Raw genomic sequence first — 24,211 nt, 5'->3', positions numbered from 1 at the left:
TGTGAGCTCCTTGATTAAACTGTGAGCTCCTTGAGAGCACCGTCTTTTGACTTTCTTTGTATCCCCCACACTTAGCACAGTTTCTGGCACATAGAAAGCATGTAATAAATATTTCTTGACTAACTGTTGCCCCAGCCAAGCTATAAAAAAGCCTTTTTTTGTTTGTTGTCATTCACACTCTTCCCCAGTCTCAGCTCATTCTGAGCTTTAGGATACCCAATGCTATTCTTACAGGGCTAAGACTATTTTTCTGTATGTGTCCATAATCATATCACCTGTCCTTGCTCCCATCTTCTACAAGTTATAAAATCTGAAATGGCTCTACCTCTATGTGTCCATGTCAATCTGTTTAGGCAACTTTCCTTTTTCATTCTCATCAGAACCATTTCTACTTATGTCTTTAGAATTTCATTCTTAACATCTTTTCAACTTCTCCTGTAAAACTTGAGATCATGGAGTCCTATCTATTTTTTCCATGAAGATTCCTTTAAATCTACTCTCCTATCATCTATGTTATCAGTTAGATGATCTACAGTTTTCCTCTCCTTCTCTACCATGAATTATGTATGGAATGTTGACTTCTATGGTTCCCTCCTTTTCTACTTCAGCAGCTAGCTCCTCTTTGGGGAAACAAAGTAAGGTCCACCCACAGCAACTCTCCATAGCTTTGTCCACCATCAGAAGAATAAAGGTTTTAAGGCAAGGTAAGAACATATCAGCTGTTCTGCCTTTGATCAAGAAAGAGAATGTGCCAGCAGATTTCTAGACACTTGTCATCCCACATCACTGCTAAGTCATGCTTCAATACCAAGTCTGCCATCTGTTGGGTGGTGGAGTGTACAGAGTGATAGATTTGGAGTCAAGAAGACATATGTTCAAATCTTGCTGCAGACATTTAATAGCTATGCGACCCTGGCCAAATCACTGCAACATTTACTCTCAGTTTCCTCATCTGTAAAACAGAAGACAGTAAAACCACCATCTGTGGTTGTTGCCCTAGGATTTTTTTGACTGTTATACTGGGAGGGGGAAGTAGATTAAGGAAAGCCATTCTACACAGAGGAATCAATTAAGAATGACACAGGGAGAGGAAAGCATAAGATATGTTGGGGACAGGCAAGATGACTAGGTTAGAAAATTAACAGTGTACATGTAAAAGAGTCACAGGAAATTAACCTAAAAGTCCAAATGAAGCTAGTTCTTAAAGGTCTCAAATTCCCACTGGCTGTGTATTTGGGAAAAGTGGGATTATAGGATCACAGATTTAGAGCTGGGAGGCATCTCAGAAATCATCTAAATCAATTAAGGTTAAATGACTTGCCCAAGGTCATACAGGTAGAAAGTAAAAGGCCAGAATTTATACCAAGGTTCTATAATACTAAATCCTTTGTTCTTTCCACCACACTATAGACTGTCTCTGTAGAAGAGAGAAAGAAATAACTGTTAATTTTTTAAAAAATGCAAAAGTTCTCCAGTCAGCCCCTCTGAATAGGAAATGCTATGATGGCACAGAAATAGGGAGGCAAGAAGTGAGGCTGGTTTGGTGGAGTCAGACTTGGAGATGACTAGAGGACATCCAAATGGTAATGCTTGGGAGGCAGAGGTGCTAGACAACTGATATGCGTAAGTACAAGAACACAGAGAACTCCTGCTAACATACTGACAGATTCAATTCGTTTATTAAGCTCTTATAATTTTACTCTATGGGGCAGCTAGGTGGCTAGTGGATAGGGTGCCAGAAATGGAATCAGTAACACAGCTTCGAAAGTTCTAATCTGGCTTCACTTAAGAGCTGTGTGACCCTAGGCAAGTCACTCAACCGTGTTTGCCTTAGTTTCTTCATCTATAAAATGAGCTGGAGAAGGAAATAGCAAACCACTCCAGTATTTCTGCCAAGAAAACCCCAAATGGGGTCACAGAGAGTTGGACACGATTGAACAAATTTTACTATATTAGTATAATATTTATGATGTTAACATTGATCGCAGATTGTATATAATAAAATATTAAAGAGGTGGAAAGGATTTTAGAGACTGCTAGTTCAATGTCTGCCATATCTGGGCCAACTTCTCAGTGCCTAACAGATGCTGATAATGAGGCGAAAGGTATGAGACTGAGGCCTGTAGGAAACAGAATTACAAGGAGGATAACTAAATGTGGATCCCTATTCCAGGGCAGCTCTGCAAGGTATGGTGGTCACACCTGTAACTCCTGCTTCTGGGGGGAGAGGGGGAGGCTTGGGCTGGTGGATTGCTTGAGTTCAGGAGTTATGAACTACAGTAGGACTGAAGCACTAAATCCAGCAGTTGCATTGAGTGTAAAGTGCCACCAGATGACTTACGGTGGGGTGAACCAGCCTAAGTCAGAAAACTGAAACAGATAAACTTCTATGCCAATCAGTATTGGGACTGGTCCATGAGTGGGGGCTACTGTACTTCCACCCTGGGCGAGACAGGGAGACTTAATCTCCTCCTACCCCCATCAAAGAAAAAGATGGCTCTGCCCCACAAGATTGAAGGGGAAAAAAAGAATGGATGACTCAATGTAATTTATCACTTCTACTAAAAAGAAAATTAAAGCACTAAGTTCTACTGATAATGCATCAACATTATGGGAACTTTGGGAGGATAAAATGTTGTGGAAATGAGTATTCTTACATTTTTCATTCTTAAGTGCTCTTTGGACTGATGACACACTGAAATGTTTACTGTAATCCATGCCATACACAGCTGATATTAATGGAGCGTACAAACATAAGTGTGTGTGTCAAAAAGAAGAAATACATGAGATATAGTCTTTATGCAGTACTGTAGGGCCCTACCCTGCCTTTATTGGGGAGCTGGGGGGTGTGGAAAGAGGAATTGTTTCCCCATCAGAGCCAAAGTTTCGCAGAAGTGATTTTGTTCTTTTGAGTGATTTGCTCTCTTTTTTCCCCTTCTATAATGAGATGCACAACAGATGAAAGAACTCTGGACTTTGGAAACTATGGGTTCAAATTCCAACTCAGTCATCTCCTAGCTATGGGAATTTTAGGCAAGATCCTTTGCTTCTCCCCTGTAAAATGGAGATGACAACAGCAATGCATCATAGGACCATAGCGGGTAATAAATGAGACAATGGCTGCAAAACACTCTAGAAACTGGAAAGCATTATACAATGAGAGGTGGCATCATGATGCTCCCTGTGGGCTGTACCCTTCAATAAACTCTGGTGGCTTTCTATCACTTCCCAAATCAAACAGAAAATCCTGTTTGGCATTCAAAGCCTTTCACAACTTGGTCCCCTCCTACTCTCCAGTTTTTATACCTTACTCACCCCCATGTATTCTGCTATCCAGTGACACTGGTCTCCTTACTGCTGCTTGAAAAACATACCCCATGAGCATTTTCACCCCATTCCTTCAAGTCCCAGCTACAATCCCATCTTCTACAAGAAGCGTTTCCTTGTTGTCTCTCCCCCTCCTCCCCCTCCTCAGACGGTGAGCTCCTTGGGAGCAGGGACTGTTTTTCGTCCTTTTTTTTTTTTTTGGTATCCCTAATGCTAAGAACTGACACATAGTTGTCCAAATAAATGTTTGTTGACTATCGCCTCTGAATCTAGTAGATAGGGTCCTAGACTTAACCCCTATACACTTAAGTAGTGATATCTAGTGTCTCCCTCAGTATCTTGGAGAAAACCCAGACTCCTTGTTACCCTTTGTCTGTGACCAACTAATAACGACTTTTACTATCTATTCAAATGCAGCTCCTGCAGTGAAAGGTCATGGCACTTCATTAGGTGAGAAAGCAAATTTGAGATTTGCTCATGACTTCTTTCAGGCTACTCTGGGAACTGTACAAAAGAACTATCAAAAGAGGTGAACTTAACAAAAAATACACTTTATTCATCTTTTAGTGCTTCCCAAGTTTAAAATATCAAATCCTTCTGCTAAGGAGAAAAAAAACTCTCTCTCTCTTTCTCATAAAGTCACAAGACACAGAATGATCTCTTCTGGAATGGGTGAATGCAAAGGAAACTGATAAATAGAAGGCAATGTAAAGTAAAAATGCAGAACGGTGAGGGGAAAAAAGTCAAGAAGACTGTGGTTCAAATCCCACTTCAGACATTTCTACCTATGTAACCCTGGGAAAATCTTTTAACCTCTCTCAGCCTCAACTTCCTAATCTATAAATTGAAGGAGTTGATCAATGTCATCTCAAAGGTGCCTTTTATCTCTGAAAATGTGATCCTATAATCCAGTATTACTGGAGTCTGAAAAATGTGGCATTTACAACCAATCAATAAAAACTCATGATCATTTATTAAATACCTATTATATGCCAGGCACTGTGCTAAGCAGTTTCCACCAAGATCTTGGTTAACCTCATTGTCTTCTACTGAAAATTCTGGTTTTCATCTAGCTTTCTTTCTCCAGTCTCTGGGCCTTTGTTCAAACTCTTCCCTCTGCCTGGAATGAACTTTCATCCTAACTTCATCTATTGGAGGCTCTCTCTTCCAACAAGATCTAACCCTTACGCCACCTCCTCCATGAAACTAAGAATGCCTGGTGAAAGTCATCTCTTCTTCCTATTTCTCACAGAACTTTGCCTCCACCTCGTCTTTGCACTAAACCTTATCGTTGCTTTTTTAAAAATCAGAACTGTGATTTCTTCAGTATAGGGAATAGCTAGTGAATTACTCCCTCTACTAACACAGACTGACCCCTTCTCTGCAGCTTATGGCTGAGTATGAGCAAAGGTCTTCCTGCCTTTGCAGCCAGTCCTCTATTGATCATACCAAAATGCCTGTCTCTCCCTTTATCAGTTATTTGCCATTTGGCCACTAGATTGGCCCAGGATTTTATACACAGTAGTAAATTCTAAGTGGCTGAATTGAAATTACATCTCTAGAAAGTTGCATGAGAACACTTGTTCTTAGAAAAAAGCAGTAGGAAAAAGAAAACTGAGCCAGGGCCCCACACATTGGAGACACTTGAAATTTTCATCAAAGAAACAGAATCAGATTGACGTGATACCTCTCAGCCAAAGTGAACATTTGTTTAAAAATTGTTTTGAAAAGCTGATTTTTGAGAGGCAACATTTAAAACAAAGTTTTTTTCTGACTGTCATGACAAAATGCTTGCCTGTACCAGTTTTTGCCGAACCTAAAGGCTGTTTTTGTTTGAGGGCTAAAACTGAGAGTATTTCCTGAAAGATTCAGTCTTGTTTGCCATAGCAAAGCATTTCAGAATGGTGTTGGTTGAATCTGTGAGGTCTCCACTTCTGTATTCCAAGCCTTAGAGACAACATGTATCACTAGCTCTTCACAGACTTCTTGGCAGAGAACATATCTTGAGAAACGCATTCCCATTTTTTCCTGGAAGACAATTAGGTACTTGGCAGCCAACTTGGAGTGGAGACCTTTCACAAGATTGCCTCAATTCTGATAGCTGATGGCCTGCTGATCATCTTGTCTAGTTGGCAGAAAAACACTTGGAAATGTACAATTCTGCTCAAGCCAAAGGATCATAAGATTTAGACCAGGAAGAAACTTTAGAAATCTTGTAGTCCGATTTTACAAGTGATAAACCCATAGAGGGTAAGAAAATCATCTAACATCACAAAGGTGGTAAGTAGCAGGGCTGAGGTGTGAACCCAGGTCCTTTAACTCTGAATCCAATGCTTTTTCAACTAAACCTGACTGTTTCCCAGTTCCCCATAGGATCCCCCTCTCCTTTCTTTTTTCCTGAAACATTTTCCCCCAACACTTGTTACAATCCTATTCACCCTTCAAGACTCTGAGCCTAACTCCTCTATGAAGCTTTTGCTAACTCTCCAAAGATAGCACTTGTTCCTGTGAAAATCTCTCATAGCATTTTATCTGCATCTTTTTTTTATGTGCTTCTAAGTGTTGTTATTGAAATAGTATCTCTGTAGCATTTTAAACTTTGCAAAGTGCTTTCCAAATAATTTACAAATAGGATTTAATTTTATCCTCACAAAAACCCTGGGGAAGTAGGTGATATTATCATTTTATAAATGAAGAGAGCAAGCCAGACAGGAGTTAAGTGACTTGCCTAGGATCTGAGGCTAGATTTGAACTCAGGTCTTCCTGTCTCCATGTCTAGCTCTTGACCAACTGTGCCACCTACCTGCTTCTATTTTATGTTATAAACTGTGTATGTATTTCATTCTATTATAAACCATAAGGTTAATAATAACAAATGGCATTGACATAGCATGAAAAGTATGCAAAGTACTTCACAGAAGCCTCACTATAACCTCATAAGGCATTATTATCCTCAGTTTATAGATGAGAAAAGCAAGATTTAGAGAGATTAAGTGATTTGCCCACAGTCATTCACTAAGTGTCAGAATTAGACTATGACCCAAGTCTTCCTGACTCCAAATCCAATACTCTATCCACCATAGCACTCCCCTTTCTACTCTGGCTCTCCTAGGGCCTAACAGGACCTTCCACATGGAATAAGGGCTTTATAAATACCTATTAAGTTGAAAATGGTAGTGACCTGCTAGAGTTCACAGCCAAGTCAAATGAAGGAAAAGCTAAGACACTCACATAAGCCCTAGTTCATTCACAGATGACCACAAAAACATTACAACAAAAGTAGAAACAATACAAGCAACTCTATTTTTTCCCCTGGTGAATGGCTAAGGACACTGGCAATGGATTACAACTACACCAAAGAATTCAAAACCATGGTTTCAATCTCCTTAGCCTACTGTCTAAACAGAACAACTAACTGGTGATTCTATGAATTGGAAATCTACTCAGGGTAATCACATAATGGTGTATTAGAAAGAGCTGGGTGAACATCACTAATGTGAAAATATGTTTAATAAGAATGTATATGTATAGGCTATGTCAGATTGTGCACCGTCTTGGGAAGGGTGGTGGGGAGGAAAGGGGAGAAAAATTTTAAACTCAAAAGCATATGGCAGTGATTGTTGACAAATTAAAATAAATTAATAAAAAATTTTTAAAAATAAAATAAAATAAAATAGCTGTGCATGTTATATAAAGCAAATTCCCAGCAAGATGAAAGGAAGTTAGAGGATCTCTATTTCCTTTTTAATTACTTAAAAAAAAATGTAAGCTTATAAAAAAAAAGAAAGAAAGAAAGAGCTGGGTTCTAGTTTCAGCTCTATCACTCCCTAGCCTTGCTCAACATAACCACACAAACTAACTTCTTCTTCCCCAGGCCCTAGGGGAGTAGGCAGAGTTAGTTTCTTTGTGAGCCCAACCAAAACCAACCAGAAACATCATTTCATGGAACTCTTTGTCATCTTGTGTTACAGTGTTCATGAGCTAAGCACTGGGGATACAGCAAAAAGAGAAAAATAGTTCCTGTCCCAAAGCACCTTACATTCTAACACTAGTTTACATGCCAACAATAGTGCAAGGACAAAAAGGCAGAGAAATTCTATAAAGAACTTCTCTCTCTCTCTCTCTCTCTCACTCTCTCTATACACACACACACGTATATACACACATACATACATATATACACACATATACACACACATATATATACACATATACATACATACACATACATACATATTTTGATACTTAGGGACTTCAATGCTCAGGCCCAGAGAATGAACAGAATGCTGGAAAATATAGCTCAGTTTTGAGAAATAAAAGAAGCAAAGACCTGTAGATTACTCAGCAGGCTCACATCTATACATCATGAATAATTTCTTCCAGAAGAATCAAAAAGAATTAGACATGACATCAAACTAGAAAAAGATAAAAAAGACATTACAATGTCACCATCTTAAACTGTTGTAGTCAAATGAATTGTCAATGCCCCCAAGAAAGGAAGTAGACAATTCCTGTGCCAAGATAGCTGAGTGAGGCAGGAACTCCTTGGTGCCCTCCCAAATTCCCTTCCAAGCAACTTGAAAGTCTCCTCAAAACTGATTTAGGAGTAGAGAAGTAGCTTAGGAGCTCAGCAGGAAGGGTCTGTCTCATGGGGGTAGGAGGGAAGCTAGGTTCTAGAACAGCAGCAGCAGGGGGTCTGCAACTAGGCTCTGAGCCTTGGGGAAATCCATTAGTGAGGCCCTGCCCTTCTGCAAGCCAACAGCTCTGGATACAAGCCAGTGGTCTATGCAGCACAGCAAGGCCCCACCACAGCAGCCCCACCCCCAGCACAGACCACCAGTGAGGCCTCACCCTCATTGCAGCTGAACAGTCAGACCACACCTCTGCAGCCAAGTAACAGAGATATCTCTCCCCTAGGGCCAGGCAACAGAAAGGCCCTGACTCCATAACAACCTAGCAGCAAGGGTGTAGCTGAGGCAGGCCAGCAGCAAAACCCCATACCCAAGCCGGGCCAACAGGGAAGTGTCTCTTCTAGTGCAGGTCAGCAGGTAGGCCCTGAGGTCCAGCGAAAGCCAGCATCAAGGCCCTAAGCCCTAGCACAAGAAGCTTGGGACAGTACAGAACAGAGTACAGAGATCTAGGACAATAGTGTCAAAATAGACCCATGTGATGCCTCAAAGAAGAATGTAATTTGGTCTGAGGCCCAAAAAGAACTCCTAGAAGAACTTTAAAAAGATTTTTAAGGGGCAGCTAGGTGGCGCAGTGGACAGAGCACCAGCCCTGAACTCAGGAGGACAACCTTAGTTCAAATCTGGCCTCAGACCAAACACTTGACACTTACTAGCTGTGTGACCCTGGGTAAGTCACTTAACCCCAATTGCCTTTAAAAAAAAGAATTTTAAAAGCAAATTAGAGAAGCAGAGGAAAAACTGGGAAAAGAAGAAAGAGTAATGCAAGAGAATTATGAAAAGAGTCAATAGCTTATTATGGAAAGAGATATGTGAAAATTCACTGAAGAAAATTACTTCTTAAAAAATAGAATTGGCCAAATAGAAAAGGAATATAAAAGGTCAACGAAAAACATAATTCCTTAAAAATAAAAACGAGGCAAGCAGCAGCTAATGACTCCATGAGACATCAAGATATAATAAAATAAAATGAAAAGAATCAAAAAAGAAGAAAATATGAAATTTCTCACTGGAAAAACAACTGACCTAGAAAACGGATCCAGGTGAGATAATTTAAGAATTATTGGACTACCTGAAAGCCATGATAAAAAAAAAACAAAAGCTTGGACATCTTTCAAGATATTATAAAGGAAAACTGCCCTGATATCCCAGAACCAGAGAGCAAAAAAGAAACTGAAAGAATCTATGAACCACCACCTGGGAGAAAGAGAGAGAGAGGTAGAAAGGGATAAATTATCTCATATAAAAGAGGCAAGAAAAAACTTTTACAGTGGAGGGGAGGATGGGAGAGGTGGGGGGGAGTGAATGAACCTTATTCTTATCAGAATTGCCTCAAAGAGGGAATAACATAAACACTCAATTGGGTAGAGAAATCTATCTTACCCTATAGGAAAGTAGGAGGGGAAGGGGATAAGAAAAAGTAAGGGGGGGGTGATAGAAGGGAGGATAGATTGGGGGAGGGGTAGTTAGAAGCAAAATACTTTATGAGGAGGGACAGGGTGAAAGGAGAGAAAGCGCAGAATAAATGGGACAAGGAGAATAGGATGGAGGGAAATACATTTAGCAGTAGTAACTAAAAAAATTTTTGAAGCAAATTTCTCTGATAAAGGCTTCATTTCTCTAATATATAGAGAACTGAGTTGAATTTATAAAAATAAGAGCCATCCTTCAATTGATAAATGATCAAAAGATATGAATAGTTTTCAGATGAAGTAATCAAAGCTTTTAATAGCCATATGGGAAAAAATGGTCTAAATAACTTGACTGGAGAAATGCAAATTAAAACAATTCTGAGGTACTACCTCATACCTATTACATTGGCTAATAGGACGGAAAAGGTAAATGACAAATGTTGGAGGGGATGTGGGAAAAATGAGAAATTAATGCACTGTTGGTGGAGTTGTGAACTGATTCAACCATTCTTTAGAGCAATTTGGAACTATGTCCAAAGGGCTATAAAACTATGCATACCCTTTGACCTAGTAATATCACTACTAGGTTGTATCTAAAAAGAGATAAAAAACAAAATGGAAAAGAACCTATATGTACAAAAATATTTATAGTAGCTCTTTTCTAGTGGCAAAGAATTGGAAATTGAGGGGATGTCCATCAGTGAAGGAATGGCTGAACTATGCTATGTACTATGTGATTGTGATGGAATACTATTGCACTATAAGAAGTGAGCAGGTTGCTCTCAGAAAAACCTGGGAAGACTTACATGAGTTGATACAAAGTGAAATGTGTTATGTACAAAATAATAGCAATATTATAAGATGGTCAGCTGTGAATGACTTAGTTATTCTCAGCAATATAACAATCCAAGACAACTCTGAAGGACTTATGATGAAAAATGCTATCTATCCCCAGAGAAAGAATTAATGGTGTCAATACAGATTGGAGCATACTTTTTTACTTTCTTTATTTTTCTTAAGGTTTTTTTTTAGTCTATGTTTTCTTTCACAACATGACTAATATGGAAATATGTTTTGCATGACTACACATGTATAACCTATATCAAATTGCTTGCCTTCTCAATGAGGGGAGAGAGGAAGGGAGAGAATTTGGAACTCAAAGTTTTAAAAATGAATGTTAAAAAATTGTTTTTACATGTAATTGTGGAAAAATAAAATACCAAATAATTTTTTTAAAAATCAATTAAACAGCAGACCCTCTCTCTAGGACTAAATATGCAGATTGAGATCCAGTCCTTTTATATCAATCACATGATGAGTCAAGCAGCTAAGATGCTTTTAAAAATAGTCTTAAAGGCTCTATATCAGGGTAGGGGGACATAGTCAATAAAGGAAATTGTTTTGCTTAAAAAAATACAATACACACACAAAAGCAATCACAAGAGAATATCAAAAACCACTGATCAATATTCTCATCTTTATAAAATCTTTGAGAGAATAAAGACTCAGTGAGTATTTTCTTCAAAAAATCCATGAGATAATAACTATAGCTGATATCCACATAATGTTTCTTATTTGCAAAGCACTTTGAACACATTATATCCTTTGGTCCTCAAAACAACACAGTGAAATAGGTGCTGTTATGATCATAATTTTTCAGATGGGCAAACTGAGGCTCAGAGAGGTTAAGGGACTTCCCTAGAGTGACACAGCTGGTAAATAACAGAAGCAAGATTTGAACTTAGATCTTTCTTACTTCAAGTCCTTCACTCAGTCCATCTTACTTTGCAAGTTTTCAGAAGACAGTTTTTCTATAGCAGACACATCGGACTGAATGATGAAGAGAAGGCAAGATCCCACTGTCATTCACTGTTAGTTGATTATAAAAATGAACTTGAGCTTACATAGTAAAAACAATACCTTAAAGTTTTTCCTTCACAAGGAGATTCTCATGCATAAACAAACACCATACAATATTCCTTGATAAATGCAAGCCTAGAGATAAAATTCCATTCGATGACCCTCTGATTACTGTCAAGTAAAGCATAAATCATGGAAATGCAATGCTTACCATAGGTGAGGTAACCGTGGAGTATGGCTTACCCAGAATCTAAATGGAAGGGAGATTATTTTTTATAGAGTAAAGGTTCTTAACCTAGGGTCCATGAACCCAGAAGGAGTCTTTGGATATATTTCACAGTGTCCATCAACTTGGATGGGGGGGGGGTGGAAATCACATCTTTATTTCCAATAATCTTTGGTTTTCTTTGAAATGATCTTGCGTATTTTATTTTGTGCATTTAAAATTATTCTGAAAAGAGGGGTCCATGACACACAAAAAAGTGTGAGAACTCCTGCGAGAGGTGATAAGGTGCAGTAGAGGCTCATGCTTATGGATGCATCACTGCATCAAGCCCCAGAACATTTCGGAGACTCCTTAGTAAGATACCTAATTACTTAAAAGAGAGAGGTTTAACAAGAGAAAGAATTAAATGGATTGAAAATACTTATTGTCCAGACTTTGACCTGCATTTGGATGGCAAGCAGACTCATTTACTACATCAGTGTATATATTTGGAATAGATTCGGCAGAGTGACAGTGAATTGGGCTCAGAACTGAATCAGAAGGAAAAGATGGCTTGCATTTGGGCTAATATATAGTGTTTTAAAACATCCCAACCCATTCACAAATGTTAAAACTTATATTTTGTAACACATACTCATCCTGCAATGCTATGCAGTTGAAAATCTTGGAATGCCACAAACTTCAAAAAAATCAAAGTATCAAGGGACACAATGGGCAACGAAATACGCATGGCAAGCAAAAGTAGACAGCACATTTCACACTATGACTATCCTGTACAAGTGACTTGAGAGAAATCACTGTGGAAATAAATAACCTGAAAAGTCGTTGGGCTGGCCATGTAATATGAACAAGGGATAGTGGATGGACAACACTACTACCCAGGAACTGAAGGGAGGAAGGGAGGGAGAGAGAAGGGAGGAAAGGGAGGAAGGGAAGGAGAGGGAGGGGAGAGAAAAAGAGAGAGAGAGAGAGAGAGAGAGAGAGAGAGAGAGAGAGAGAGAGAGAGAGAGAGAGAGAGAGAGAGAGAGAGAGAGAGAGAGAGAATATCAATAAGCAAGAAAAAGGGGTAAAGGGAAGACTTCCAAAAGACTGGATCAATTCAATGCTGAAGATGTAGAAGAACATGAATAATAATCATGCAGGATGAAAAAGCATAGATAGAGTATAAGCTATACCAGTGGAATATGTATTGTTATTAATGAAATCATGAATCCATTGAAGTACGTTTCAAAATGCTTAAAAGAAATTCATGGTACTGTGAAGTCTTCTTTAAGAAGACTCTCCTAACTTTATATTGTTCATGTTTAAGTTATTGGCCAGACAAATTACTTTCATCTTGATATTCACTTTAAAGAAATTTTTAAAAAAACTAAGATTCAAACTATAAAAAGAATTTTTAAAAACCACAGATTTTTTAAAACTATAGCATATTTTTACATAAGCATTAATAATAACTTATGTATTACATGTCATATATAGTGCTTTAAAGTTCATAAAAACACTTTACAAATATCACAACAACCCTGGTAGGTATGTGTTATTATTAACCCCATTTTATAGATGAGGAACGGGAGGCAGCAGAGCTTAAGCCTTGCCTAGGGTTACACAGCTAACAGGTGTCTGAGGCCATACTTGAACTCGGTTCTTCTTGATTCCAGGATCAGTACCCTATCCACAACCCCTTTATCACCCTAGAGACACTATCCACAATAGCTCCTTGATAAGGGTCATTCAAATAATGCATAAGATCTAAGATTAGGTCTCATTTCCTATGGATAATATCAATAAATAAAAATGTTCTCTCTATCATCACAACCACATTGTACCTGGTTAGGTATTTCAAGGCTGAGCTACGGCCAAGCTTCCCGAGGCATGCCTCTTCATGCTTAGCTCTCCTGGTCCTTGGCCACAAGATATGGCTTTGTTCCCAGGTCTTACCAAGCTAGTGGGACCTGACAAACCAAGTTTACACTAGGCCGGTTTAATAGTATCCCTTCTATGACATGAGTCAGTTAGGTTATTGTATATTTTTCATTCACAGTTGGACCAGATGGCTCCTGAATTCTCTCCCAACTCTCAAATTCAGTGATTCTGAGGCATCAATAGAGGACTTAGGCAGATAAATTATTAAAGACACGAAGGCCTGGAAAAGGATCACAGGATTACAGTTTTAGAACTGCAAGTGACCTCAGGGGCAATCTAGTCCAATCTCTTCATTTTACAGATGAGGAAATTAAGGTCAAAGAGGTGATGTGCCTTGTCCAAGGTCACTCGGGTAGGAAATGTCAGAAGTAGGAAATAGGTCAGTCTCCAGTGAAATGGGTAATAATCCAGGCATCAATATGCCTCAAAGGTTCAAAAAATCCCAGGTAGATCTCCAGTACCTTGAGAAGATTCTCTATGGTTTTTTTTTTTTAGAAAAACACAAATAATGATTGTGTCAAGGCAAGAGAACATGGAGAAGTTACCACATACATCAGTGGAAGGAAGACTCATAACAAAGAAATCACATAGCTCTTGGAAGTATGAAAATGGGTCGAAGAGGCCACAGGGTGAGGTACAATGCATACTATAAAATGGGGTCAAAACTTTGGGTTTCAGCCCTGGCTCCATCATTTGGTTGCCAGTAATTTAACCACTTGGGCCCCTCAGTTTCCTGATTTGTCAAACAGAGAGATTCATTCCTGCCCCACCTACTTCACAGAGTTGCTATGGGTAAAGGACAGTCTGTTTTCATCATAGAGAATTACAGTACTCAGATTTAAAGACAACTGAAGGCATAAGACCAAGGCAGTAGCTTAATTTATTATAATTAATAAACAGCTCATTACCACACATTTAATATATAACCATATACAACTATATATTTAATAACCTTACTATTATCTATTTTATATTATCATGTATTTAATAACTTCCCATCATATACTTCTTAACAGTGATTATATTTTTAAACACACACACATACATAACACACACACACATACATAACACACACCGATTATCCTCACTACATAGGGCTGAGAGATTATGGTTATGATTTTCAGCATACAAGTGTGGTTCCAAGGGTGGCTGCTTCAGTGGTCTGCATTGAGATGCTGTAGAGCGGGGGGTCTCTGATGCTCTACGCTGGCTAACAACATCACTAACTCTCCCTTCTTCCTGCAAGTCACAGATTTTTAGAGCCAGCATCCTCTAGTCCAATCTTCTTATTTTACAGAAGAAACTGAGGCTCAAAAGTTAGATGGCTTGTTTACAGTCACATAGTAAGTGGCAGAGCTAAGACTGAACATCAGAAAACAATCAGATTTAGAGATGGAAAAAATATTAAAGACCATCTAGGTCAACTCCCACACTTTAGAAGAAAAAATGGAGACCCAAAGGGTCTTGCCCGTAGTCACAAAGCGAGAAAGCAGTAGATCTGAACTTCGAACCTGGGTCTCTGGGCTCCTGAAATCCACCTCTTTCCACTATACAACACTGCCCTTCTTATGTTGTGTTTGCTGGAGTCTACCTCCCAATACCACTGAACCCTACTCTGGAAGGGCAGGATGAAGTCAACCTCCACTCCTCAGTGGGAGCAGGTGCAGAAATGAGGTATGGATGTACTGGAGCGGAGTAGAAACCTACTTTGAAAGTTCAAAAGTCAATATCCAACTTTCACACTTTTGGTCCAAAATTGAAAGAAAGAGAATTTTGTCTTCACTCATGATGAACAAATCTTGGGACAGGAAGGAACAAAGCTTTTTTTTTTTTTTGCCCCAGGTTAGGTTCACAGGAAATCCCTTAATTTACCAAAAAAAAAAAAAAGCCACAGGAATGTCTCTATAAATGCAGAAGTAAATCATGTCATTGGCTCATAGGATCAGAGATTTAGAGTTGGAAGAGAGTTTAAAATCCTCGCCCTCTCATTTTACAAATGAGGAGACTAATACCCAGAGAGGTACACACACTAGCTAGTCTTATGACCCTGGGGAAGCCACTTAACCTCTCTCAACGTCAGTTTCTTCATCTATAAAATGGGAATCATAATTCACAGAGATTATTGTGAGGATCAAATGAAATAAGGTAGGCAAAGTGCAAACCTTAAAGGATGATATAAGTATTAGCTTTTATCATGATTCAGTGACTTGCCTGGTTCCCTATCAGTATTTCACATGCCTTACTGTCTATTCCTCCCTTCCCCTAGTTTAAATGGGGATAAAATAAAAGTTCTTCTGGGCCCGGCTCTGCTGAATCAGGCAGAACTGGAATTAAAGGAAGTTGCCAGGCTTTAGGTCTCCTGCTGGAGACTAAACATCATTGCCAGTAGCAAGGGGTTAGACAGAAGACTGATCTCTAGGCTGCAGAGAACATTTTTCCTTAGAACATCAGGAAGTAGGTTGTTTACTGGCATCACCGATTCAGAGCCAAATGCGAGAAACCATAATATCTCACCTTGGACTGTGACCATGCTGGCTCTGGCGACCAAAACTCCACCCTAGCCCCAAAGGCCATCCCTGTGGCAGTGCCCTGCACTGGGGACAAGAGCCTCCCGCCCACCAAGCACCACAAAACAAGTCTGCCTGCCCCCTCCCACAACCTCACAGACAGAGCTCTGCAACTCAAAAACAGCCAGTCAACTCTTAGCTGAAATGTGCAAATACTTTTCTGCTAGCTGCTGTTACTGCAGCTGCCGCCTAATGGAAAACTTGGGGAAAAAAATGAAAAAAACTAGGGAAGCAACAAGGGAGAACCCAAGGGACTCTCTCTTTGGTCAGTCTACTGCAATGTGTGTTTATTTAAATGATTTTCTCTAAAACCTGCATACACAAAAAATTTCTTTTAAAAGCAGAGACAAGATTTTCACATCTTAAACCTCAGTTTCCTCATCTGTAAAATGAAGGGATTGTACAAGTAACTGAGAAATGATTTCTAAGGGTCTGACAAGCTTTAAATCATATGATTTAATATCATAGGATCCTATGGTCTTCCACCTTCATAAACCTAAGCTCGAAAGGACTTCAAGAGGCTCTTCAGTCCATTTGCCTATCTTCAAACAGGATGCACCTAAATCATCTCCAGTGAGAAAAGATTTACTTTTCTGAACATGACCTCTCAGGGGATGAAACCATTTCATTCAATTCATTCGGCAGATAAAGTTGGGGCAATAAGGTCCCTACTACAAATAAGGTGCCGATTATGTGACATCTAATTTATTAGTGTTGGGGCACACATTTGGATAAATAAAACCCACTGCCTGAAAAGCAGCTTTACCCTGACTCTCAGTTTCCTCATCTCAAAATGAGCAGTTTAAGTTATATGATCTTTATGATCTCTTCCAGCTTTAAATCATGAAGGAGTTTACTTGAAGATTTTTTTTTTTTTCTGTCACAAGTTCTTGCTGACAAGAGTACTGAAATCCTAGCTGCTATATGTCAAGGCGTCTGAGAAGGGCATATCTTCCAGACAGCTTTTGCCTTGTCCAGAAGGCAGAGGTATTTATTTTGAAACAAAAAAAATCTAATAGGGTTGAGAGCCTTGTGAAACCTCACCCAGGTTGAGCTCTGCTCTCCATAGAAAATCCAATGTCTGAGGTACAATGCCTGCCTGATGGAAGCCATAGTTGGAAGACAAGAAAGTAAGATCTGGTATCTGGCTCCAGCATTCTCTGTCTGGCTTATATGGACCCAGGTATCCAGACTAAAAGAAATGAGAAATGCTTGGGAAAAAAAATGCTTTCTCATGGACTCATTCTTCAGAGCCACAGGACAAGTATTTGCTTCTCTCTACTAATTCTTCTGACTACCTTTTCAGTAAGATACAAACAGATAAGCCAGATAAAAGACTGTTGGAACTGGAAGGGACTTTAGAATATGGACCACAGACTTACAGCTAGAAGGTGCTTTAGAACAGAGCTTAGAATGTTAAGAGTTAGAAAGCACTTTCAAGATCATGTAGTCCATTCCATCCCCAAACACACATCTCAGTTTACAAATAAGGGAGGTTCTAAGGAGGACAATATGGCATAGTGCCAAAAAGCTGAATATGACGAGAGTCATGTTTGGGCACAAATCCCAATTCTGATAGTTATTAACAGTGTGACCTTGGACAAATCATTTAACTTTTCTGAGGCTCAGTTTTCTCCTCTGTAAAATGGGGATAATGATAGCTATAGAGTTATTGTAAGGAATAAATTAAGTGTACATCAAGCAGTATATAAATGTAAATTGTTAGTACTAATAAATGTAAATAATTAGAGAATAATTAGATTAATAAATATAAAATGAGAGTAATAATATACTACCTCACTCACTGAAGGTATAACTCAGAGGTGAGCATCACTTCTTGGGAGGATCAAGAGACAGGATATATAAAACCTTTTTAAGTAGTTACTGGCCTAAGGCCGCTAGGTTAGTTGACAAGCAGAAATACATCTCAAATCCAGCCCAGTCCAGTGCTCTCTCTACTCACCTATGCTGCAGCTTATTAGGAAGGTTCTGTCTGAGATAAGGAGGGTGATTGAATCATTTGGATCAAACATTGCTGCAATGCTCAGAAACTCCCCCAGGCAGGGCCTATCACTGACTGATCTCTTTTCTAGGTGCTTAGGCCACACTGGGCTTAATGCCTCCAGTCAGAAGAAGTAGGGAAGCTCCTGTCTTTTATTTTTTCCATCCCTTCACAAAGCAATAGCTACTCCTACCATCTGGCTAAACAGTAAAACCCACATTCCGCTCCTAAGAACACTTTTATACTTCAGGGGTCAAAATGAAAAACCTCCCATGAGCTCAGGAGGCATTGTGATTCAATTCCCAAGGAAACGTGGCAGAAGAGAGATACCACGGAGCTTAATGACTGGCCTGGGTCACCAGACTGAAGCTCAAGTCTCAGCTGTCACTAGCTCCCTATATAACCTTAATTAAGTGACTTCATCTTCTTGGGTCTTAGTTTTGTCAATTTAACAAAGGAGGTAAACCATATGAGCTGTCTCTAAAACCATGTTTTAAACACTAATATCCTACATTCTAAGATCCCTTCTAGCTCTGGCATCCTGTGTTCCAAAGTCCCTGGCAGCTTTAACATTCTGTGTATTTTATATTTTAAGGATACTTGATCTTTCCTTCTCCCCCCTACTCTCTGTGTGTGTGTGTGTGTGTGTGTGTGTGTGTGTGTGTGTATTTGTAAGGCTTAAAGCCATATATAAATTTGAACCAGGTTAGCTGAGGAGCAAAAATGAGAAAACGAGTCTCTAAACCAGGCCCAGTTCAGTGCTCTCTTTCCTCACCCATAGAGCAACTCATTGGGAAAGCTCTGTCTGAGATAAGAAGGATGCATGAATCATTTGGATTGAGCATTCACAAATGGTTTTTATAAATGTGTATATACACACATATAATACAGTTGAATCAAATTTCAAATAATATTAAATTATCAAACATATATATAGGAAGTATATAAAATACTCTCTCTCTCTCTCTCTCTCTTCCCCCTTATCCAACTACCATTATTCTTTCCACATCTGGACTTTCCCCCATCTGGGTTTCAATATACCATGGACTGGCATAAGAAATTAAATGGGAATTTTGGGGAGTTTTACAGAAGCTTAAAACAACATACAAAGGCTAGCAGTTGACACAGAAAAAATTTAGAAACTCAGAAATGCATAAAATACATGCCTTGTATAATATCAACATACTTTATCTTTTAATACAAATTCAGATTTCTTCTCTGGCATAAAGGGAAGGCCAAAAAATTTTACGTGGATTTTCCAGATCACGGGGGTGCTACGCTCCTAACCCCTTCGATGTGGAAGGGATAACTGTACATATCCTCAGATATCTCTTAAATTTCCAACCATTCCACTCATGTACTCATTTTGGACTTTTTTTTTTTATTTCTCTGGCAGGACTTATTTGGACTACTTTGACTTCTTCATCATACCTCTATCTCTGGGTACCTCTCCCACCCTTTTTCATCTTTCTTTTTTCCCCTCATTAGATTGTAAGCTCCATGAGGGTAGACACTAAATTTCTTTTTCATCTTTGTATGCATCCCTAGCACACAGCAGATGCTTAATAAATGTTTATTGACTATACTTTAAAGGGAGGCACTGCATGATACAATGGATATAGGGTTAGATTTGGAATCCTGAGAACCTGGGTTTGAAACTCAGCTCTGCCACTCACAACTTGTGTGACCCTGAACAAGTGACTTAATTAATCTTCCCAGGCTTCAGTGGCTGATCTGTAAAATGCTCTACATTCCTCCACAGTTCTGAATCTAGCTTCCTACGGTGGATGTGGGTGCTGGCTCCATCAAGGTAAGTCACAGCCCTACCTCACCTCAGTAGAGAACCTTCATGAGCTACAGTAGCCAAAGAAATCTATCACTTAATAGACTATCCTCTATGAATGGAAGTCTCCACACTTAGGGTTAGTGCCATCCCCCTCCACTGACTTAATTTCTATTCTATATACAATGATATGTAGTACGTAAGTGTTGTCACCAAAGATAGAACCCCAGCACCCAGAGGACAGAGTGGGTTTGAATTTTGTCCTGGTATTCACTCGGCTGACCGTGACGTCAGTACAAGCTTCTCCTTTGATTGCTTGGTCCTTCCAGCTGGTTAGAACCTGTTAGACTTAACACCCTGTTGAAATAACCTTTAAGAACCTAGAGTGGTTTCCACATCCACTGAGATGGGGCAGCAGAATATAAATGATATCGCACATACATATTAAAATATTAAACATTTCCTTGTATCTCTACTTAACAGTAAATATTTTCTTATTTGTTTTCTAGGCCCGGGCACAGAACCCCAGAGGTGCTAAGCTATCCCATACTGTACTTGCTGCCAAGTCAGACCATCCTAAAGGACTTTTAAAGCTTTCCTATTGGACTAGGATTTCCAAAGTGTCCCCCACAAAAATGTCATGCATCTTCCCTCACCCTCCAGAGGTCTGTGCTGGAAGACAATCTGTGGAGCTGAAGGTTCTTCTCCTCCCTGTCCCCAAACCTACAGAACCTTTTTTAAAAACTGCCTACTTGGGGCAGCTAGGTGGTGCAGTGGCTAGAGCTCCAGCCTTGGAGTCAGGAGGACTGAGTTCAAAGCTGACCTCAGACACTTGACACTTATTAGCTGTGTAACCCTGGGCAAGTCACATAACTCCAACTGCCTCACCAAAAAAAAAAAAAAGCTGCCCACCACACCAGAAAATTGACCCTGCATGTTACCTTCTTTCTTGCTGACCCTGCCCCATCCACAATAAGGTGAACAAGAGTCTGAATCTCTTACTTTTCCTGGCTTTCCTGCTCTCCTACTTGGCTCCCTAATTATAGGATTTAAAGCTAGAAAGAACCTTAGAAGCTCATCTGGGCCCAAAGATATCAAGTGACTTTCCTCTGAGCTTTTCAGGTAATAAGTAGAAGAGTCTGGATTCCAACCCAGATCATCTGATGCCAAATCCAGTGATTTTTCCACCACGCCCCCCTGTCTGTCATGGAGCTGTGCAATCTGCCCTCAGTGCCTTAGGAAGACACTTCCATCTCCATTATTATTACCTTTAAAAAGAGAAGAGCAATTCCAGCCTTCCAGGTTTTTACAGGGAAAGCACATCTAAGAGGCTCTGGAGTCACCAGGATTTAGGTGACAGGAATTTGTTTATGCACGGGTTTCCTGCCACTTCCTATTTCTTTGCTCAGATTTCTTCTATCACTTCCTCTTCACCTGGGTCTAGTCACTGATTTGTTTTCCAGATGAAAAAGGAGAGGACAACAGCACTTGTTTCCCTGGTCTCTAACCATGGCCCTTAAAAGCAAAGGTTTTTAAACAAGGATCCATTAACTTGATTTTTAAAATATTTTGAGAACTGTATTTTAATACAGTTGGTTCCTTTGGAATCTTATCTATATTATTCATTTAAAATCATTCTGAGAAGGTATCTCTAGGCTTCATCATACAAAGAGTCCAAGATAATAAATGTTAAGATCACAACCTTATCTTCTACTTGCTCTAGGAACCTTCACCCACACAGGTTGCTCCCACCTGCTCAGATGTCCGTGGCTAGAAGGAATCTCACCAGCAGGCCCAGCTGTTGCCTTTGTTTTGGCTCCCAGGTCTAACCATCCTACCTAGGGTAACTATTTTCATAGAGCTCCAGGGGTGGGGAACCTGCGACCTTACGGCAACGTGTGGCCCTCTATGCCCTCAAGTGTGGCCCCTGACTGAATCCAAACTTCACAGAACAAATCCCTTTAATAAAAGGATTTGTTCTGTAAAACTTGGACTCAGTCAAAAGGCTGCACCCAAGCACCTAGGCAGCCACAAGTGACCTCAAGGCAGTGGGTTCTCCACCCCTGGACCTTCTCAAATAACAATGGTTGCCATTTCCACAACATTTTCAAATGCTCCCTTCCCACAAGTATCCAGAGAAAAGAAAGGTAAATATTCTTATCCCCATTCCTGGACCACCATTGGAAACCAGCTGTCAACTCTAATTCCAGCGATCCTGTCATTAAGCCCTCCTGCCTCTACATATTTACTACTGCCTGGGTTAGCTTGTCAGTAAAAGCCAAGCAATGCCAATTATCATTCTTTGGGTAAGACTTCAGACTTGTTTACTTTAGTCTATAAAATTTTTTTCAGGACTTTATCTTTAGTCATCTTCTCTGATGCTCCTCTAAATTTTCCACAGCGCTCTTCAGCTGCAGAGCCCAGCTCCAGACAATGAACTCTTGCTGTGACCTCATGATCTGGCCAAGTATACTAAGGAATGACATTTCTAATTCCCACAGGTTTCTTTCCTGGTTATGCTTCTGGGATTGTGGTGATTTTCTAGTGACCAGCCTATCTGGCTGCCTCAATCAGAATAGCTAGTGACACCCATAACTTCTTTTTGTTCAGCTTACTCTTCCCCTTTCAACAACCAATTGCTATTTACTGAGACCCTACTCTGTGTCCTGTCGTCCTATGCCCGATCTGCCCACTCCCTTCCCCAGTCCCCCCCAAAAGTAGATGGCAGGCTTCCCCTCTTCAGGGGCTCACAATCTGGCTGGGGAAATAAGATTTCATTGCAGTTCTTACTGAACCTTCATCCTATTGATTTTCTGAAGTTTCTCTACATTCAAATAGCTAAGTAGGTCTGGGCAACAAAAATAGAAAAATATGTATAGAAGAGAAGGGAGGAGGAAGCAACAGGTTAACAAAACTATGGAAAATCCCTTTCTTCTCTGGGTTACAGGTTCCCTTATATGAGAGTTTGATTTGGTGATTTCCATGGCCCTTCCTGATTTAAGACCCCTTTCTACTCTATGTTCTAAGTGCCCTCTCAGTTCCAACATCCTAAATTGTAAGGCCTCTCCCCATTCCAGTATTCTAAGTTCTAAAGACCCTCCCAGCTCCAATATTTTGTGTTCTAGGTCCCCTCCCACCTCCAACATTCTATGTTCTAAGGCCCCTCCTAGCTCCAACATTCTATGTTCTAAGGCCTGTCTCAACTCCAACAGTTTATGACTTCCTTTGGGTGAAATTGCTCTTTCCTCTTCCCCAGCCAAAACACAACAGGGCTCAAGTGGAGCAGAGCTCATGTCTCTTCCTAACTCCCAGTCAGATCAAAGGGTTAAATAAAGATGAATTTGAAGGAAAATGGGGGTGGGGAGGGAAAGAGAGAAGGAATAGCTCATCTGATCTTGAAACAAGTAGAACGGTGAGAACCTGAGAACCAGAAAGCCAAGGGCCCCCATGCCAGGCCAACACCTCTCGAACTCACCTACCCCAGTCTTTCTTCAAGCCTTCCTCCAGACTGGAGTTAAGTCCAAACAGCAAAGAGGTCACAACGAAGCTGTCTTACTATCCTCGTCCAGAATACCCATCAAGTCCAAAATTTGTCCAGACTCTTGGAGAAACTCTGTCAGAGGTACAGTCCCAAAGCAAGCCTGTTTTCTTTTCCATGTGCAAGCATAAGATAAGCCAAGGATAGGCCACATCTGTGTGGTCCAGACAGCAGAGCAGAATAACCTCCCCGAGTCCTCCCCAGAGGAGATACGTAAGCCTGGGCCTGGGGCTTTCTTGCTTGAAGAGGAAATGAGGGTGCTAATTCAGGTACAGAAACAAAAAGGAAGCCAAAGCTGAGGCTGCAGCAGAAAGCCCCTCCTCCTACACCCCCACGGGGGCTCACGTGCTTTGTCTGCCCCAGGGCCTCTAACAGTGGCGGGGGGAACCCGCCTACAAAGCCTCAGAAATGACCAGGCAGGCTAAAATGAAGTCATAACCATAACAGTCTGTCCTGTGGCACACTAAGGTTTATAAAAACACCTTCCCCAACAAGAAAGCCTATAAAACAGGTAGTGTAAGCATTATCATTTCCATTTTACCAATGAAGAAACTGAGGTTAATAGAGATTGAGTGACTTGCCCAGGGTCACACAAGCTGGCATGTGAACCTGCATCTCCAAACTTGATTTCCATATTTACACGCCCCTCTATTGCACAGAACTCTGCAGCAATGCAGACAGAGAAGAAAGGAGTGAACTAACTCACCAGGGGCTGTGGTTCTTACTCTTTGCCTTTCTGAAGGTTTCAGTTCTCCTTCAAAAGGAGAAATGAACATTTTAAATGTTTTTTTTTAAAGATCTCTTGAGCATTAAGATAAGTGTAGTTTTTGAACATCTTCCAGTATCGTGAATGGGCAGCTTAGCTAGCAGAAAAAAACACATTTG

General features: G+C 40.1%; 1 protein-coding gene across 4 annotated transcripts in view; it reads right to left on the bottom strand.

The window, feature by feature from the left end:
- Nucleotides 1–24,211, bottom strand: part of GGTA1 (glycoprotein alpha-galactosyltransferase 1 (inactive)) — a 118,583-nt gene that overhangs the window by 56,026 nt on the left and 38,346 nt on the right. Inside the window, exon 1 of one of the 4 annotated variants that reach the window (XM_078150153.1) lies at nucleotides 23,264–23,582. The exons of 2 other annotated variants lie outside the window; for them this stretch is intronic. The gene's annotated coding sequence lies outside the window, so the exon portion shown is untranslated. Of the gene's footprint in view, nucleotides 1–23,263; nucleotides 23,583–24,211 lie in introns of those variants that run through there. One more of the 4 variants, XM_078150154.1, reaches the window with a different exon arrangement.

The sequence above is a fragment of the Phascolarctos cinereus genome, unplaced genomic scaffold (genome assembly GCF_003287225.1).
Source record: "Phascolarctos cinereus isolate Bilbo 61053 unplaced genomic scaffold, phaCin_HiC Scaffold_2;HRSCAF=192, whole genome shotgun sequence".
Classification (NCBI taxonomy): domain Eukaryota; kingdom Metazoa; phylum Chordata; class Mammalia; order Diprotodontia; family Phascolarctidae; genus Phascolarctos; species Phascolarctos cinereus.
The sequence above is the reverse complement of the archived record's forward strand: the minus strand, read 5'-3'. Positions and strand labels throughout refer to the sequence as shown.